Genomic DNA, 19,377 nt, shown 5'->3' with positions numbered 1-19,377 from the left:
AATGACAAGTGTACCCTCTCCATTTCATGATCATTACCATTTCTTCAAATACATGGCCCCTTTTAGTTTATTTCCATGGTTGACTGATGCCCCTTCTGTGTGGCACCCTTTATCTTTAAACATGTTAATACTTCTACCAGAAGCCATCTGGCCTGCCCTGAGTCTACTGATCTATAATCTAATATTGATTTTATCATTTATTTCCAAGAAAGACAATTATTTCCTCCATTGTAATATTCCTAGTGGGCTCCTTATTGTACTCCCTTAAAACTTAAAAACACAGACACTAGAAGGAGCTGTCTACAACGATTATATAAACATACATATGCAGTCAAGTGAAAAAAAACAGAAAACAGACATTTTTGGTTATTCAATGATGGTATTCCTCTTGTGAATTTTGACCTGCAATAAAAGCACATATTTTCTCTAAGTTTTTTAGACCAATATATCCAGGAAAACATGCCTTTAATACTTATGAAATTTTAACTTCAAGTCTTTCTAATTATATAGTAAAGGGCAACAGATCCCTCCAGTTAATCTTTGAAACAGAAAAATAAAGAATTTGTTTTTTCTCTGATTTCCCATTATTTTTTCTTGTGTTCTTTATTACCGTAATCAAAATATTTGAGTGAAATAGAATTTTTATTTATCGATGACTGTCTTTTGTTAATATTGAGAAACACTTCTGACACCTAAATAATACTTCGATTACAGGATTCCTGGTTTTTGGCAACAAATTAAGGAAAGGAAATAATTAGTCTCCAAATTACACACTGATATTGGGTGTATATGGCTTTAACTATGTTGAGGCAGCATAAGCAATTAAAATTAGGTATTGCATGCACCCAGGATATATGAGTTAGGCAGAAAGTCAGAAGAAGTTAACACCTGTGTAGAAATATTGCTACTTTGGTTTCATTTCTGTTTTTTGTTGTGTTTTACATCTGAGTTAAGGATTGAAAGATGCAAGATTACTATTTTTAACAGAATGCTTTCGTTTAAAAGTAGTAGAAACAACTCAAACAAGCTTAATTAATATAGATAATTTATTGCTTTAGTGATTGAGAATAATTTCACATAGTGCTTTAACGACAGCTCAAAAGAAATTCCCAGGACGTGTCTTTATACTTTTTGCATTTCTCAACTTCTCTTCCTGGGTGTTTGCTTCACTCCTTGGAGGCTTCTCTCTCTTGATTCAAGATGAATGACGGTGGCTTCCCCAAAATCATACTTCTGCATTGCTATGAAGCAAAAGCAAAGAAGGACATTTCTACCACAGTCTCCAACTACATGCTCTGAGATTCACTCTGATCAAACCAGCTAAACAACAGGCCATCTGGGAACAAATATGGCTAGGGAGCCCACGTGCCATGACTGTTCCTAGCAAACATGTTCAGTTTCCTGTAGCACATGGTTGTCGTGGGAGCAGGAAGGAGACGTTCATTAAAATCAGAGTAGTGTACCAAGATAAAGGGAATACATTTAGAGGTAAATAAATGACCTTACACTCTGCTTTTAATATCAAATATATGCATTAAAAATATTTCTGCCCAGAGATAAATCCACACATTTATGGTCAGTTGATTTTCAACAAAGGTGCCAAGAACAGACACAAAACATGGACAGTCTCTTCAATAAATGGTGTTGGGAAAACTGGATATCCACTTCCAGAAGAATAAAACTAGACCCTTATCTCACACCATATATGAAAATCAACTGAAAATGGATTAAAGACTTAAACACAAAACCTGAAACTATAAAACTGCTAGAAGAAAACATAGAGGAGAGTTCCATTGGTCTGGGCAATGATTTTTTTTTTTTAATATGACTCCAAAGCACAGGCAACAAAAAGAAAAATAGATAAATGAGATTATGAAAAAAAATAGTTTCTGCACAGCAAAGGAAACAATCAGTAGAGTGAAAGACAGCTTATGGAATGGGAGAAAGTAGTTGCAAACCATACATCTGATAAGGCATTGATACCCAAAATATATAAGAAACTCAAACAACTCAACAGAAAGAAAAAAAAAAACTGATTTAAAAATGGGCAAAGGACCAAGAGAGATATTTCTCAAGAGAAGAAATACAATGGGCAAGAAATAAATTTAAAAATTTTTGACATTACTTAACATCAGAGAAATGCAAATTAAAACCGCAATGAGATATCACTTCACAACTCTTTGAATGACTGTTATGAAAAAGACGAAAGATAGCAAATGCTGTCAAGGATTGGAGAAAAGGTGACCCTTGTACACTGTTGATGGGAATGTAAATTTGTATGGTCATTATGGAAAACAGTAAGGAAGTCCCTCAAGAAATTAAAAATAGAGCTATAGTATGATCCAGCAGATCCACTACTGGGTATATATCAAAAGAAATGAAATCAGCATGTTGAAGAGATACCTGCACTTCCATGTTTATTGCACCATTGTTTACAATAGCAAAGATAAGAAATCTACCTAAGCATCCATCAATGGATGAATGAATAAAGAAAATGTGATATATAAATATAACGGAATACTTTTCAATCTTAAAGAGAAGGAAATCTTGTCATTTTTCACAACATGGATGATCCTGGAGATTAAGTGAAATAAACCACATACAGAAAAACGATTACTGAATTTTCTCACTTATATGTGAAATTTTAAAAAGTTAAACTCATAGAATGATGGTTACCAGGGGCTGGTGTGGGGGTGTAGGGGAAGATTTTGGAAGTACACCAAAGATTTTTGATCGAAGTAAATGGAAGATTTTGATCGAAGTACAATGTTGGTTAGATAGGAAGAAAAAGTTCAAGAGATCCACTGTAAAACATAGTGACTATAGTTAATAACAACATATTGCATTTTGAAAATCATATTTTTCTCTTCTCACCATTAAAAAAATGATGTTTGTGATGTAATGCACACGTTAATTACTAGATTGAGTCATTCAACAATGTATACATATTTCAAAACATCATGTTGTACACAATAAATGCATACAATTTTTATTTGTCAATTAATAAAATAAAATATTTTAAAATTCCTATTCACAGTTATTATGTTTAGGTAATATGAATAGGATATTATTCAAGCACCAAAAATAAAATTTTAGTAGAGTTTTCAATTTAAAAAATCCCATTAATCTAGTATAAAAGGATTAACTAGATTGAAATTATTAATATATGCTTTCACCTGCAACAGAATGCCAGAACCACTGCCTTTTGCCTTTAGGGTATCCCTGAAGTACCACTGCTAATCAAAAGCAGTTGAGACTGCCAAGGTCAGCTTCTCTTTCTAGAAAGCCACAAACTCACAAACTCACTCTCCAGTTTACTGTCTTCTGTCATTGCCCTTCTCCATGACAGTAATATGGTGAATAGTATGGAGCCAGAAAGAGCAGGAACATATTACCAACAAGGAAGAAACGGCTCACCCAGCTCCAGGGTGCTGAGCTTGCAACCCACTTGTGATATTGGGTTATTTAGAAACTAGAAAGCAAATTACACACGCAAATTGAAACATATATTTCTGCATTGTAATGTTCTCTGCCTTTTGGGCGTTTTCTCCATGTTTTAACTTGTTTTATATTGGCTCTATTGAGAGATTTACATCTTACTTTTTTTCTAAAAAACTACTAATTATCCTTTCGTAGCAGCTAAACCAAATATCTGAATCTCCTTCTCCAGGGATCTTTAAATCTGCTACATTTTTATTTGTTTCTGTTTTCTAGCATTCATTCTATTTCAAGTGGCATAGAAACCTTACTGGCTTTTGCAAAAGTAAATATTTTATCCCCTTTCAAGATGAATTGCAATTTTCTACCAGCCTTGAGCGGTGAGAAAATTTAAAGATGTCCACCTTATAGCGTCTAGATTTCGACGAACTGAACCATCAAATTGTTCTGTGCATTTAATAAATTGTGCATTGCCAATGAATATTTCTCTAGTCAAGGCTGGCGTTATAGGAATTTAGATACAGAAGCTCAGCAATAAAATGTATATATAACCAATGGCCTTGGAAAAGAATTGATTGAATGTGGGTTTAAAGTGAGGTTTAATACAATCTTATGAGTGTTTTAATGAATTATTAGGTATTTTATTATAACAAAAATTTAACTTATATGCTAAATAGCCAAGGAAAGATATATTTGCTTCAGATTAATATTTCTATATAATGGAATTTAACTCACTTTCAAGAGCTCCTTTTTAAATCACTACCAGCTTGTACATAATAAAGGGGGAAAAACATATTGTGAGTTACAGTTAACTATTTGAACTGGTAAAATATTCTATTCCTTAATCACGACATAAAACTCCTGATCTATAAGTATTTGTTGTAATCATAGTTGACTTCAGAGGAGTTGTTGATATTAAAAATACTTAATTGTATATGTAAGGTGAATAGTTGATATAAAGAAAAGGCAATAAATGTAAAAGAAGCTTCATAGTCCATTTTCATAATTAATATCCGAATACTTTAGTTTTTCCTCTATGTCCTTCCAACTAAAACTGCTCTCAGTATTTCTAAGTAAAAATAGAAGACACTGTGTCTTGCCTAGACTTTCTGACTTTTCCTGCTGATGAGGCAGTGGTGGGACCCTTATTTTTCTCCTGCAGGAATGACAGATTCATTTCCCAGTTGCTGAATTACTGCTGGCAACTTTCAACTGAGTCTGCCTCAAAATTTCTTGAAGCCAGGACTCTCAAACTTTGAAGTGTATTGGGTGAGCTTAAAGCTCAGATGGCTGTTCCCCCAGACTTCTGATTTAGGAAATCTGGGGTGGAGCCCAATATTTTGTCTTTCTAGCAAGCGCCAGGGTAATGCCGATGCTACTGTTCTGGGAAGCACACTTTGGGAACCAGGGTCTTAAGCTGAAGAAATCTGCTCACCCAAGGTGACACTTCCCATCTGGAGCAGTTCAGATCCACTGTGGGTACATAAGCCAGGCCTCCTTGCCTCAAAAGGATAAAGCGAAAGGACTATCTCAGCTCCAGATCTCCCACTGAAACTGGCTGAGCCATTTGTTATCATTGTTTGGCATTTCAACAATTCTCTCTGTCCAATCCTATTTCCATTCTCCCCCTTCTTTATAGGTGTTGATCCTGTGGGTGCAACGAGACCCAAATCAATGTGTTTAAAACATTTATCTAACATTTTAATGGCTGGTCAGCATTTGTAGAAAGCCATCCAAACTTGTGTCTATATTTTGCATTCTCCAATTCTAGGCGGATAAACTTCTCAGCTTCTACTGGCTGTGGAATGCATCTACAGAAACGTGTACAGATTCCTAATGTGCTGATCAAAATGAGTCCTACATGGGTGAAACCAGAGTCTCTGTCCAGGTAGATTTCTCTCCTGCTCTTCATACTAATATCTTTCCATTTTCTTCCTGCTTCCTATGCCACCATTTCTTGACATACTGTCAGAAGATGACCAGTTCATCTCTAGTTACCTAGTTACACAAAACAGATGCCAAAGTCATTACCCACCTCTTCTTTCCCCTTATTCTCCAAACCTAGCCCAATATCAATTTCTGTTGATTCTACCTAGAAAATCTCTCTCCAATATTTCTACACTCTTCTTTCTAACTGTCCATTTAAACCCTAGTGCAGACAAATAACATTAATCACTTAGATAACATTAAAGCCTTCCTAACTAGACCCAGGTTTTTTTGTTACCACTAATCTAATCTGTACCTTGGCAATGTCTCTAAAAAAAAATCTGATTTTGTTTCTTCCTTTTAGTGCATTCCTTTTATCCTCTTCTGCCACAAAATGTGCCCACAGCCCACACCCACTCTACATATACACAAATTGATCTCTGGATAAAGTTCAAAATTCTCAATTTCAGGCCTGGCGAGGTGGCTCACGCCTGTAATCCCAGCACTTTGAGAGGCTGAGGCAGGTGGATCACTTGAGGTCAGGAGTTCCAGATCAGCCTGACCAATATGGTGAAACCCCCGTCTCTACTAAAAATACAAAATTAGCTGGGCGTGGTGGTGCATACCTGTAATCCCAGCTACGTGGGAGACTGAGGCAGGAGAATTCCTTGAACCTGGGAGGCAGAGGTTGTAGTGAGCCGAGACCGAGACATTGCACTCCAGCCTGGGAAACAAGAGCAAAACTCCATCTCCAAAAAAACAGAAAAAATCTCAACTTAGATTACAATCCTGCTCATGATCCACTCCCTCTTCTATCTCTTATCTCATCTTATATCCCCATATACAATACAATATGCTCCCATTATGCTAAACAACTGGAAGTTTCTGAACCTTTGCAAAGCCGCTCATCCAGAAAAATGTCCCTGGGTTACCCAGGCTAAGACAACAAACAATGTTTATGGAAAGACATTTTAAAGTTTTTGTTTCCTTGATAATAAATTAGATCCTGAGAGGCTGGTCATAAAATCCCCAGTTGAGAAACACTGCCATAGATACAATCCTTAAATATAAAAGCAAAGGCAAAGAATTATAGCATTTGGGGGCTGGAATGGACTTTAAATAAAAGCAAGGCCAACTCCCTTGTTTTCCAAATACAGAAAATGTTTTCTCATAGAAGCTAAATGGACTTGCTTGGTGGATAGTAAAGGAGTCAGAACAAGATCAGAATGAGTATGGGTAAAGTTGAAGGAAATCTATAAAATATCAAAGAACTAAAAAAAAAAAAAAAAAAAAAAGGTGCCTATGGAGGTGTCACCACTAATTTTGAAACTCAATACAAATACACCCAAAGTGTGTATGATGGAGAGGGAGACAAACTGGGAGCCCAGAATCCCACACTGATTTCCAAGGTTATCATCTCTTTCAGAAGGCATTGTTGCCACTGTTTCTTTATGGAGGGCAAGAGAGACTGAGAATGAGGGGGTTTACATATATCTTCATCTCTTTGAGTGTGCCAGTTGTAACTCTAATAGCTCATGTCTCAGGAAGAAAAGTATTTAATCTTATTAACTGGTATACACATGTGAAGCAAACATTCTCATCCACAACTAAATAACAAAAAATGTCACAAGCAACCTCTAATATTTTCTACTCTATTTTATTATATTCTAAACCATTAAGAAAAGGACTGGCTATGATCTGCTTAATTGTTTTCTCAGTCCAATAGTGGGTTGTAAGCAACAGTTTGAAAAATAATGTGTTTGATTTCTCATTATTTGACCTCTGAATTTGTGGTCTTCTTTGTGTTCTTTTGTCTGTAACATCAACGATGTTTTTTAAACAGCACCCATATATTTTGCCTTCTTGGTAAATTGCATGGGTCAATTAAGATTAAGCCATATAGCAGGAAAATCGAATATAATGTTTCTTACGCAGCTGAGACTGCCATAACAAAATATCACAAAGGGGGTGGTTTAAACTACAGGTATTTATTTTTTTTTCACAGTTTCTGGAGGCTGGAGTCTGAGATCAGTGTGCCAACATGGTCTGGTTGGGAGAGCCCTCATCCTCGCTTGCAGATGGCCTCCTTCTCACTGTGTCCTCCCGCGGCAAGGACAGAGCGAGAGAGAGCAAACCTCCTGGTGTCTCTCCTTATAAGGGCGCTGAGTTCCTCCTGAGCACCCCACTTTCGTGACTGTAACTAAACTTACTCATCTTCTCAAAGCCTCATTTCCAAATACCATTAAACTGGGGGTTAAGGCTTCAACATACGAATTTTAGGGGGAACACAACAGTCCATGGCATAATGTAAACCAACATACTTCCATACGGAAAGGGCCTTCCAGTCCCGGAGGCAAAAAGGAGCTGGGGAAAGTGGAAGTAAAAGGTAGCAAGTAGTGTTTCATCCTCGGAATCAAAATTCGAGGAGAGGTTGTTAGAAATACCTTTATAAATGGAGGAGAGTTTATTCCTTATTTTCATGTTAAAGTTTATAAAATTTCAAAAACCCTTGGAGAAGCAGCTTGACAACATAAGGTAGCTGCCACGAAGCATTAATGATGACATGATGTGATTAGGCAGAGAACAGATCCTGACATGGTGACCTCTCACGCTCCACAGCCCGGGAAAACGTGAAAGAAATTCAAAAGTTTTTACATGACACTCAGTGGGTGTTTGGTAGATAGCTCAAAGTCAGACACTTTGATATCCCAGTGTCACGAATCCTGGCAATAACTGAAGTGTGTGTCCTGGGTAATAGAAGGAAATTTTCTTGCATAGACAAAGGATATTGATACACTACACAGAAGATGTAGCAAGGACAGAAGCCAAGGCCTGAAAGTAAGCAAGATTGATGACATCTCAACTGGAGGTACCCAGAAGCCAGTAGGTAAGGGCAACATAACATTATGTATGTTCTCATGGTACCCAAACATCACCCAGAGGCAGAAGTAGGAGAAGAGGATGGAGAGTGATATGATTTGGGTATTTGTTCCCTCTAAATTCCATGTTGAAATGTGATTCCCAAATGTTTCAGGTGGGGCCTAGTAGGAGGTATTGGATCATGAGGGTGAATCCCTCATGAATGGCTTGGCACTGTCCACTTGGTGCTGAGTGAGTTCTTGCTATATTAGACCCCAGGAGAGCTGCTTGTTGAAAAGAGCTTGGCTCCTCCTCCTTTTCTCTCTTGCTCCTTCTTGTCATGCGATCGGCTGGCTCGCCTTCACCTTGCACCTTGATTATAAGCTTCCTGAGGCCTTCCCCAAGAGCAGATGGTGGCACCATGCTTCCTGTACAGCCGGCAGAACCATGACCCAAATAAATTTCTTTCCTTTATAAATTAGCCAGTCTCAGGTATAGCAGAGACAAAGTCTCAAGTCTAGGTATTTAGCACAAAGATATTGAGAAAGGCAGAAAGAAATTGTTATTAAACTACAACAGCTGCAATATATTTAATTATCAAGTTTGTAACTTAAAATGTGACACTGTTATACTTCAGTTTCTTTTTCTTTTTCTTTTTTTTTTTTTTGAGATGGAGTCTCGCTTTGTCACTAAGGCGGAGTGCAGTGGCATGAACTTGGCTCACTGCAAGCTCTGCCTCCCGGGTTCCCACCATTCTCCTGCCTCAGCCTCCCGAGTAGCTGGAACTACAGGTGCCCGCCACCATGCCCGGCTAATATTTTGTATTTTTTAGTAGAGACGGGGTTTCACCGTGTTAGCCGGGTTGGTCTCGATCTCCTGACCTTGTGATATGCCCACCTTGGCCTCCCAAAGTGCTGGGACTACAGGCGTGAGCCACCATGCCCGGCCCTGTTTTCATTATATACTCCCTCTCCATTAAAATATTTTGACCTGTCATTATAATTTAAGAAATGTATAGGGTGATTTCTCAAAATATAACATGGGTTTTCATGAGATGCTTGGGTCAAAAACTATGTGATTTTTGTGCTAATATATTTAAAACCAAGTAATTAACTCTTCCCCTTTCTCTAAAGCTGATAATGGACTAATCTATATGCCACATGTCGATATCATAGTTGTTGCACAAAGTTTCACACAGTTATTTATTTGAGGCAGGGTCCAGCTTTGTCACCCAGGCTGGAGGAGTGGCACAATCTTGGCTCACAGCAACCTCTGCCCTCCTGGGCTCACGTGATCCTTCTACTTCAGCCTCCCAAGTTGCTTGGATCACAGGCATGCACCACCATGCCTGGCCTTATTTATTTATTTATTTATTTATTTATTTATTTATTTATAGTAGTGACAGGGGTCTTACCATGTTGCCTAGACTGGTCTTGAACTCCTGAGCTCAAATGATCCACCCACCTCAGCCTCTCAAAGTGCAGGGATGATAGACGTGAGCCACCACACCCAGCCACAGTTCTCATTTATAAAACGAATGTTCTTCATACTATTTTACATAAATATTACTCTTTTCTTGGAGTCCTCCAAAATATATGAAAAGAAACATGTATAGCAAAGGCTAAGTCTGAGATAAATAGTCATTTCTGGATAAATCTGTAACTAAGAATAGGATAACCTTCATTTGGCCACAGAGAATTGTAATACCATAATACTATAATTGTCATGCTATGCTTAGCTATTTTTAAGTGATTGTTGACTTTTACTGTATGCCTACCTACCATATACTCATCACTGAGCTACGTAGGCTCTGAGAATACAGACTAAAGCGGGCAAATTTTTGCCCTATCAAAGCTGGTTGCCTAATTCATGAAAGAAAATTAAACATTTACAAACAGCAATGCCCACTGTGGCATGTTCTGTATGTTACAGGAGCAGCGGGGAGGGTCTTTTTAGTTGTGCAAGGGGTCTGCATAGGGGAAATTGTGAGGGATAAAAGACAGTTTCCCAGGTGGCCTTGGACTGTCCCTGTTCTCCCTCCTTTCTCACTTACAGTTCTCAGGAATATCTGTAGAATGTGCTGCGAATGTAATATCATGAGACAGATGGGGACTGGCAAGCCCTGGTTCCGCTCCAGTCTCCCCCACTAGAAACAGGATGTCCTTCAGGCTTTACAGCTCAATGAGCCCAGTGGCCCAGGACGTAAAACCCAGGGTGGGCTGCTTTCCGGGGTCCCTCAGCTGCGGTCCAAGTGGGGCACGTGCAGGTCAGACTCCATCTGTACTAGACAGCTTTCTTGAACCTTGCGGGAGCGGCTTTTGAGTCTTGGGTTTCTGTCATCTTTGCTGCCTATCTGTAATAATAAACCCATTTCACGGAACTTGCATGTGACTGTTTTGTCTCACCAGACTCTGACCACTTGGTAACCAGTGCACAGTGAATACGCTTCACAGTAATAACTGGGCTCAGTCTTAACTTATACATAGGAATTTTGTGTGTTTTTAAAATATTCCTTTCTTACACTGAAGAGGCCTGACTGAACCTGCTAGAAATATTAGAATGGAGCAAATTGGTGCCACAAAAATATCTGAGATTTAATTTTGAGGTTTTACCTCATGGTTTCATATGTTGGGCACTAAAATAAGTCATTTAAACATAACTTTTAAAAGCCAGGCAGTGGTTGCTTATTTTGAGGAAATTGCAATATATACCTATAAATATTATCAGAATTGCTACTGTTGGCTTGGAAGAAAATATCCACAATGATCACATACCAATTCAAATCTTTTTTTACTTCAAAATATTTGGACAGGTCTGAACATGAGGTAACTCAGAAAATCCCTTGATCATTCAAAAATTGGCTCGTGATGTTGAGGGGATGAGATTACAAATGCATGAAACCCTGACGTAGATTAGACCAATCAGATTCACTCTCTCAAGAATTTTAAGTTCCAACAGATTCCAAGTGCTGAACTCTAAAGAACCTATAAAATAGGACTGGACCAACCATGGTTACCAGTCGGCTTGGTTGTAAGGCAAGCAGTGAAAGCTCACCTCCAGAAGAGTCAAGTGCTGAGGAAATTAGGATTAAAAGTCAGGTGGAACCAAGAGAGGCGGGGAGAGATTGGGATAATTGGGTTGTGTTGGTTTCTGGGTTGCCTTGATTGCCTTGTTTGGGTGCTCTCAATTTCACTCCCTTACAGGGCCTGGCTGCACTTCTTGTCCTTGGATTTTATGGGATCCACCAAGATTGCTCCAGGCACTGACTAGATAATTATGAATGACTTTTGTTACATCCAAGCAAACAATTAACGTTTGTACTAAAAAAAAAAAAAAAAAAAAAAAAAAAAAAAAATATGAGAAGGCAGCCTAAGACCAAGCAAGAAAAGGCAAAACGTTGTGTAGCACAATATATACATCTTTATCACAGTGCTTATTTACTTCTGGACTCCATTGAATGAAAAACAATAGAATATAAATCAATTCATATGCTGCCTTCATATTCCCCTGGGGTACACAGTAGCACTAAAATCATATGTAATTTAGCTGAGTGAGATGGCTCCATAGTTTCATCCATGATATTCAGTTGAGAGAAAAAGTTATTCATTTTATCATTTCAATGTTTACTCTTTTCTGAAATAGATTAATTTAAATTGCTCAGGGTGATCTTGGAATATCATTTGACATGATGATTTTTTTCCAGTCTGCAAGAAAGTTTAAAACAACAGTAGTTGCTAGCCATTTATTTCCAAATGCCCAAATGTATTGGAAGTCAGATTGAATTTTTTGATGATTATCCAGATGTTGAACATATGTAGAGTAAACGTTAAAAATAGAATAAGCGACTGCCACTCAATAAGTCATAGGTTAGGGCAGCATTTGGAATAGAAAAATCTTTGAAGAGCCAAAGGTGTCCTTAATGACATCAATGACATTTTTCCATTGAATGGCTGCCCTCACCATCTTATTCTATTATGCAGCAACTTTATAGAGGCTCTCCTTGCCAGTGGCCCCCTCTAAATTCCTTTTCTTATTAACTTTTCAGAAATTCTTTCACACAAAAGGGATTGACAGTTGCTCACTGTAAGCTCTCCCAGGAGAACTGTCATTTTAAGCCTTTAATTAAACAGAGCAATCTTTTACTTTAGGATTTTACAAAACGTAGTCAATAGAAAAGGGAACGTTCGAGGAACAAAGAAGTTTCCTTGAATCTCTTACATCATACCAGGTAGGTGACTGTTCTATCCATTCTCCTTAGCAAATCAGGCCTTGCTTGGCAAAAGAAGTATTAAATAGAGATAATTCCAATACTTATTCAGTCTTATCTTCATAATCATTATCACTGCTATTCTCCTTCATGACTCATCTTTTTTTCTTTGAAATCTTACATATTTTCCCCCAAGCAGAAGAAAACAGAAAGTAAAATGAACTCAAAGAAGCATTAAACATATTCTATCAAGGAGATCCGTTAGCAGCAGCAACTTTTATGAACACATGTAAAATAAAATAATTATACAAACAAGAATGTACATACACTTATTCAAACATTCTCTGCAAGTTTTGATGAAAGTTAAAATAGACAAGTGCTTAAGGCAAATAATGTTGGCAGAATGCTGAAGTGGTGAATAGATCGCCTCTGCCACATCAAGATAGATTGTCTATCTATGGGGTCTCATTGGGGGTAGCACCACAGATGGACTCTAGTCCATGATTAAGTTAGGAGAGGACCTGGTGCTCCCTAAACTAAGGCAGGAGAAGTGGTAGGTCATGCCATTAGTTAATACACCAAAGAGCTGCAGCCGTAAGAGTCAGACTCCTGACCATGACAGGGAGAGGATCAGTGCTTTTTAATCATGCATCTTAAAACTAAACAAAATTAAACTAAGGCAGCAGAGTGGTAGGTCATGCTGTTAGTTAATACACCAAATAGTTGTAGCCATAAGGGTCAGCCTCCTGACCACGACAGGGAGAGGATCAATGCTTTTTAATCATGCATCTTAAAAATCACACAGCATTAAGAGCTGAGATCTCTCTCCCAAGTCAGATATCTGTCCTAGCCAAGGTGCAATGGACAACACCAAACCCCACATCTGCTGCTTCTATTACCTTGTGAACCTTCTCTGAAGAATTCTTCCTACCATAAGATGAGCATGTATGAGGTCTGGCAATTTGCCTTTGTTTTTATGAAAATATAAAAATATAACATACAATGAAATAATTTAATAGACGTATACCTATATTGATATATCAAATACTTAATATTCATTAATCTTTCAACAAATAATTTTTGAGACTAAGTCTGTGCCAGAAACTGTATGTACAACATAAACACAGCATTGGTATATAAGATAAAGGTCAAGACTGGGCTTTGAAATTAGGATTACCGAGTTAGAATTCCAGTGTTGCTTGTGATTAGTAGTGTGAGGTGAGCAAGTTCTACTCTCTGACTCACATTTTTTGTTCCATAAAATAATAGTTACATTTGCGAGGTTGTCATGGGGATTAATGAAAACGTATGAATAGTACTTAATATAAATATGACAACTATAAAATTCCACTTTGGTCAATATATTATCACACTTTTCTTTGAAAAAGAATCCTGATAATGAGGACACATAAATGAATTCTTAATTTCAAAAATGCAAATGATTAAGCAATAAGTTAGAAGAATATTAGAACCAGATTTAAAAAAAACAAACTTCTTAGTAAAACACGGGGGTGTCCCTTATTACAATAGTCTGTTTAAGCATGGATGCATAAAACTTACACAGTATCTGTAAATATCTTCGTCCAAAATTCACACTGATAATCATTAATTATTAAGCCATTTATCAGTGGGAAAAAATATCAGTTCTCAGTGACTAAAAACAAAATAGAGGGAAAAAAAAGGCTTCTCAAGAAATCTCCTCCCATCCAATTTCATAGAACACATCTAAATAAGTCAGCTGTGTAGGTGGGTTGCTAGGGAATGCTGTAGTTTAAAGTACTTATATGATAGCTTTGAAAACATGAGTCCATGTGGAAATTAAATTGTAAGAATTAAGTGGTCATGTCCAGTCACAAGCATCCATTTTGAAGACATTACATAATGTCACAGACTGTACGGAATATCCCACTGGTAAGCTGTAATCACCAGGTGACTTCTGCGTGATAGAGACACCCATGATAAGGCTGAGAGGAAGTTATTAATAGAATAGCCTTTACCATATCTTGCTGTAGATGCTGTTTAAAGTTCCTTTAATTTAAGCAAATAAGCCAAAAGCTTCTAGTTCAGAGCTCTGAACACAAGGATTACACCAGGGATGTTATGTAATAAGTTAACTAAACTGGTTTGTTCCTGAGGATTTTATTCCTTTTCCTATATATTCCTAAGGAATTTACTTCTCTCCCCATACCCCACCCTCAGTAATGGAATAGAATAAAGTGGCTTTGAAGTATATGCAAGGGAAAGCATAAGAAAAAAAATGCATTTTTAAGAAAAAAAAATGAATTACGCTGGTTTCCTATTTTATGAGTTGAACTTACTCCAGAAACAAGACAAATACTTTCCTAGTATGCTCTTTGGGGAAGAAATTTAAAAATTTGAATAAACAGAATACATCATCCTCAAATAAGTACTAAATGTAGAATAAATGAATGAAGGAATGAATGTTTCCCAAGTATTAGATGCTTTAAATACATGATTCTATTTCATATCCATCATAATTCCATTTTAAAGAGAATGAAGCTGATACGCAATGACTCTTACTCCGGAAGGCAGAGGTGGGATGCCAGAATTCTAAACAGAGCCATATCCTCTAATCAATCATCTTTTCAATGGCTGTAGGTTGAAATTAAGGACAATTGAGGAGATACGTAAAATACATGAATGCAATCTAATCATGAAGAAGATTACTAAAACATATTGCCTGTTACTGAGACAGAGTAAAGAAAAATGATCCAATAAGCAGCTTCTAACTTGACTGGTGAAAAACAGAACAGGATGGAAATAATTGAACTTCTATATGAACCTGCATAAGCTGTACTTGTAAAGGTATTAGGTATTACTTTTAAAAACAATGAGTTTCACCTTGAGGCATTGTCATCTATTCTGCTTCCCTCCTTAGCTGAAGATAGTTAAATAAGTTACTTTTTCCTATATTAAAATAAATTTTGTAAAAAGGAAAAAATTTTTAAATTAAAATCTATAATAATGAATGAATTTTACTGTGCTTCTGTAGTTTTACCATCACTTCCAGCGTATACAACTAAATTGCCTGAAGATGGGAAAGATTCACTCCAGGGAGGCATTCAGTATTGGCTAAAGAAACATACCATGTTTTCATGTTTCTTTGACCGTTGTTGATTTCATCACTTGTTTCGAAAATTTGTTTCAAAGCCCTTGGAAATCCCGACTTCTCAGTTTCTTTCTTGAATTCGATGGGACTGCAGAATAATTTAAGCTTTTCATCTGAGTTAGAATCTGTATTTCTGTAGTTCATCAACCTCATCTGTCACGTATATGTCACTGAAATGAGAAAAACCTTAGAAGGCAGAAAAAAATTAAAAACAAATTAATGTGGGAAGATGATATAAATCAAGTGGTGAAGCCAAGAGTGAATTATCAAAAGATCTTTCATCAGAAGTGAATACATTTTCCTTTCTCTCAAGAGGAACCCATTATGTGTTTTTGTTTGCACTATTGTACTTCAAGTGGCATATTAAAGGAATAGATTTATTAGGATTTAGAATGTGTTTTACTCTGATAGGAAAGAATAGTGGTCCTTTAAATTTCATTTGAAAAGACTGAAACCTTGAAAGTCGACATAGGGCCTGGCTAGTAATGAATGCTATGAAAAACAAATACTGTTTATAACTTAAAATGCATGACTGAATCATCCCCCATAAGAAAAGAAAATATCACAACAAGACCAGCTTAGAATTAACATTATTTAGTCTATCTAAAATCCTTATAGTTTATTCAGTCAAATATGACAGTTCGACATTTTTTAGCAAACGCATACTCTGTTTACTGAGAGGGAAAAGAAACAATTAAAACAAGGATTGCTTACATGTTCTAAGCTTGTTTTCCCTCCGAGTTAAACTAACTGGCTTTACCAATGGGTTTTGAAAGACACATCTATATCAAACAGAAATCTCAATAAGGGGTTTGGAATTGCCAGGCAATGAGGGAAGATAAAGATAGATAGAAATTCAACTATAAAGAAAAATTTGTTTTTTAGTAGCTCGCCAATCACTACATCTGTTTTTTTTTTTTAATCAGAGAAACATAAATTGCAATATTGTAAGTTTTTTTGGAAGAGAGAGAGAGAGACAGAGAGACAGAGAGAGAGAGAGAGAGAGTGTGTGTGTGTGTGTGTGTGTGTGAGAGAGAGAGAAACAGAGAGACAGAGAGAGAGAGAGAGAGAGTGTGTGTGTGTGTGAGAGAGACAGAGAGAGAGAGAGAGAGTGTGTGTGTGTGTGTGTGTGTGAGAGAGAGACAGAGACAGAGAGAGAGAGAGAGAGTGTGTGTGTGTGTGAGAGAGACAGAGAGAGAGAGAGAGAGAGAGAGAGAGACAGAGAGAGAGAGAGAGAGAGAGAGAGTGTGTGTGTGTGTGTGTGAGAGAGAGAGAGACAGAGAGAGAGAGAGAGAGAGAGAGAGAGTGTGTGTGTGTGTGTGTGTGTGTGAGAGAGAGAGAGAGAGAGACGAGAGAGAGAGAGAGAGTGTGTGTGTGAAAGAGACAGAGAGAGAGAGAGAGAGAGAGAGTGTGTGTGTGTGTGAGAGAGAGAGAGACAGAGAGAGAGAGAGAGAGAGAGAGTGTGTGTGTGAGAGAGACAGAGACAGAGAGAGAGAGAGAGAGAGTGTGTGAGAGAGAGACAGAGACAGAGAGAGAGAGAGAGAGAGAGAGAGAGTGTGTGAGAGAGACAGAGAGACGAGAGAGAGAGAGAGAGGATGAGAGAGACGGACTTGTTAGGAAAGCAATGTCTGGGCATTTACCTTGGCCTAAGATGCTAATCAGTGGTGTGATTTGGGGAAGGGAACTGTTGTAATAGTAATAACGTTCTGATCCTGAGATCTGCAAATGTCTGTGACAACAGGCAGAAAGGGATTTTTTCTTTTATAGACAGGAATAAGTAAGGCTAGTAACAACCAGGCTTGGAAAAATGGGACAAGGGGGACCTGGTGAGATCAGAGGGGTCAGCCTCTTCGTGGCGGGGGTGGGTCCTAAATGAGCAGTTGTATGCTGGCTCAGGCAGAAGGTGCTTCAAACCAGGTTCGAGGAAGAGGGAAGGAGAGAAATGTCACACATTTGGGTTGGGAGAATTTTGTTCTGATTAACCAGTTGTAACAAGTAGTTCAGCTGATCATTTATGAGTGTCTGGCCTAGTCATAGGTAAACAAGGGGGCATCCATGAGTTGTATCTAAGATAAGTGGGGGAAGTGGGGTTCTTTGCGGTGGACTATTTTCTGGAACACAAAGGATGGGGGGATTTCTTTAATGTTCACTCCTTTCCAGGACTGAGTTAGGGTGAAATTCAACATTGTCAGTCTTGATGTCACTCCCAGCTCTGAGCCTTTTTTTTCTTGCTCTTACCCTAAACAAGAAAGGTTCTTTCTTTTCCTCTCTTGTCACAAAGATCCTGGAAGAACCAGGTCACTGCATTGAAGTATTAGGGCAAGGGTTGGGGAGGAAGAATCACATGGGAAAGTCTTTAAAGAGGAAAGAAACCACCTGGGACAACATCATCTGAGCTGAGAATGGTCTCTTAGGAATACCTAAAATCAGATCATAAAGTCTCCTCAGCTAATGGGAAGGTCATGGCTGGATTCTGCGGTTCGTTTCCAAAGCTCTGAGCATAAGAAGGGCACCCTCTGGATGGGCTGGAACAGGAGAAAGTAGCATACAAAGTGGTGAGTGTACGTCTGAGGCTCTTCCAGACAGATGTTGGCAACTGTGTCTGGCCTGAACAAGAACATAAAGGGTACATCTTACAGCAGATCTCATCAGAGTGAGAAAGTGACAGTGTACACCAGTGATTCCATCGTGCCCCATAGGGTCAGGGTGAGGACAACGTGAAATTAAGTGGGTGGTGATTTTTTCCCTCCTGGGAAATGGTGTATAAATCTGAACTTCATGAAGTTCATATATTTTTGGACTCTGTCTCATTTTCTTAAATCAAAAATGCTACTTATCACCTTCGTGATTTGTAAGTTTCTCCTGTGAAATCATAGGACAATAATAACTTGAGAAAAAAAGTTCTTCCCAACAGGGCACCATGGATTGTTACTGTTATACATGCTACTACCATCAAAAGCAGTGAAGATACATCATACATTCTATAATTAATTCCGGAACAGTGAAAAAAATTTAGTTCTGCTCATCACTGACAAAATGCCAATAACTCTCATTTAAATTTACTGTTTAGGAGCAGTCAGATCTTTTATCACTATTGTGATAAATTAGAAGTGGAAATGAAGCCTGTGTTTTCTGTAATTAAGTAGTAATAATGCCATTTCTGACATACTTTGTCTCTGTCATCAAAGTAATATGATTTGCTTCTTAATTACATTTCTGGTGAAAGTGAAATAACAAAGAACACCACCAGTGAATTCATCTCCTTATAATACATGTTACAGTGAGACTTGGTTAATGCTAAAGAGGTAGCAAGGAAAGAGGCTTGGCAAACCAGATTAGATTTTCTCTTCCTCTTACTTGTCCTAGTATACAGGATGTTATTATTCTGCATTCCATAAATTACATGTAATTGCATTTTAGTGTCATCTCCATTTCTCATAGTGTTGAAATGTTCATTGTAGCTTACCAGGAAGCCTTAAATGTGGGTGCATGGGAAGTGGGATGAAGAAAATGACGCCAATCTTGATTTCTATATGCTATTATCAAAGCTCCATTTAACCACTCTTCTAGAGGTGGGGCAGTCACACCTGAATTACACCATCGACTAATGGAGACCACCTAGAGAGACTCCAAAAGACTTATGGGCAGTAATTTTTAGAGCGATTCCATTATGCTTTAGGCAGCAATATTCACAAGACCCATCTTAGCATTTGGTGAATGATTCTGAATCTGAAGCTTTATTTTCCCCTTTCTCACCTAATCATAGCAGGTAAGTTCTGTCACCCCCCAGGTCTCCTCTAAAAGCTGCGCATCTTTG

General features: G+C 37.8%; 1 long non-coding RNA gene across 2 annotated transcripts; it reads right to left on the bottom strand.

Moving 5' to 3' along the window:
• Positions 1-1,028: 1,028 nt before the first annotated feature.
• LOC114676464 (uncharacterized) lies at positions 1,029-15,746 on the bottom strand. Of its 2 annotated transcripts, none has more exons than XR_003727537.2 (2): positions 15,538-15,746; positions 1,029-1,241 (listed from the first exon to the last, which is right to left on the bottom strand). It is a non-coding gene; the product is annotated as an uncharacterized LOC114676464 (long non-coding RNA). The 2 variants fall into 2 exon arrangements; XR_013414601.1 differs by lacking the exon at positions 15,538-15,746 and adding an exon at positions 5,991-6,113.
• Positions 15,747-19,377: the final 3,631 nt, after the last annotated feature.

The sequence above is a fragment of the Macaca mulatta genome, chromosome 2 (genome assembly GCF_049350105.2).
Source record: "Macaca mulatta isolate MMU2019108-1 chromosome 2, T2T-MMU8v2.0, whole genome shotgun sequence".
Taxonomy (NCBI): domain Eukaryota; kingdom Metazoa; phylum Chordata; class Mammalia; order Primates; family Cercopithecidae; genus Macaca; species Macaca mulatta.
The sequence above is the reverse complement of the archived record's forward strand: the minus strand, read 5'-3'. Positions and strand labels throughout refer to the sequence as shown.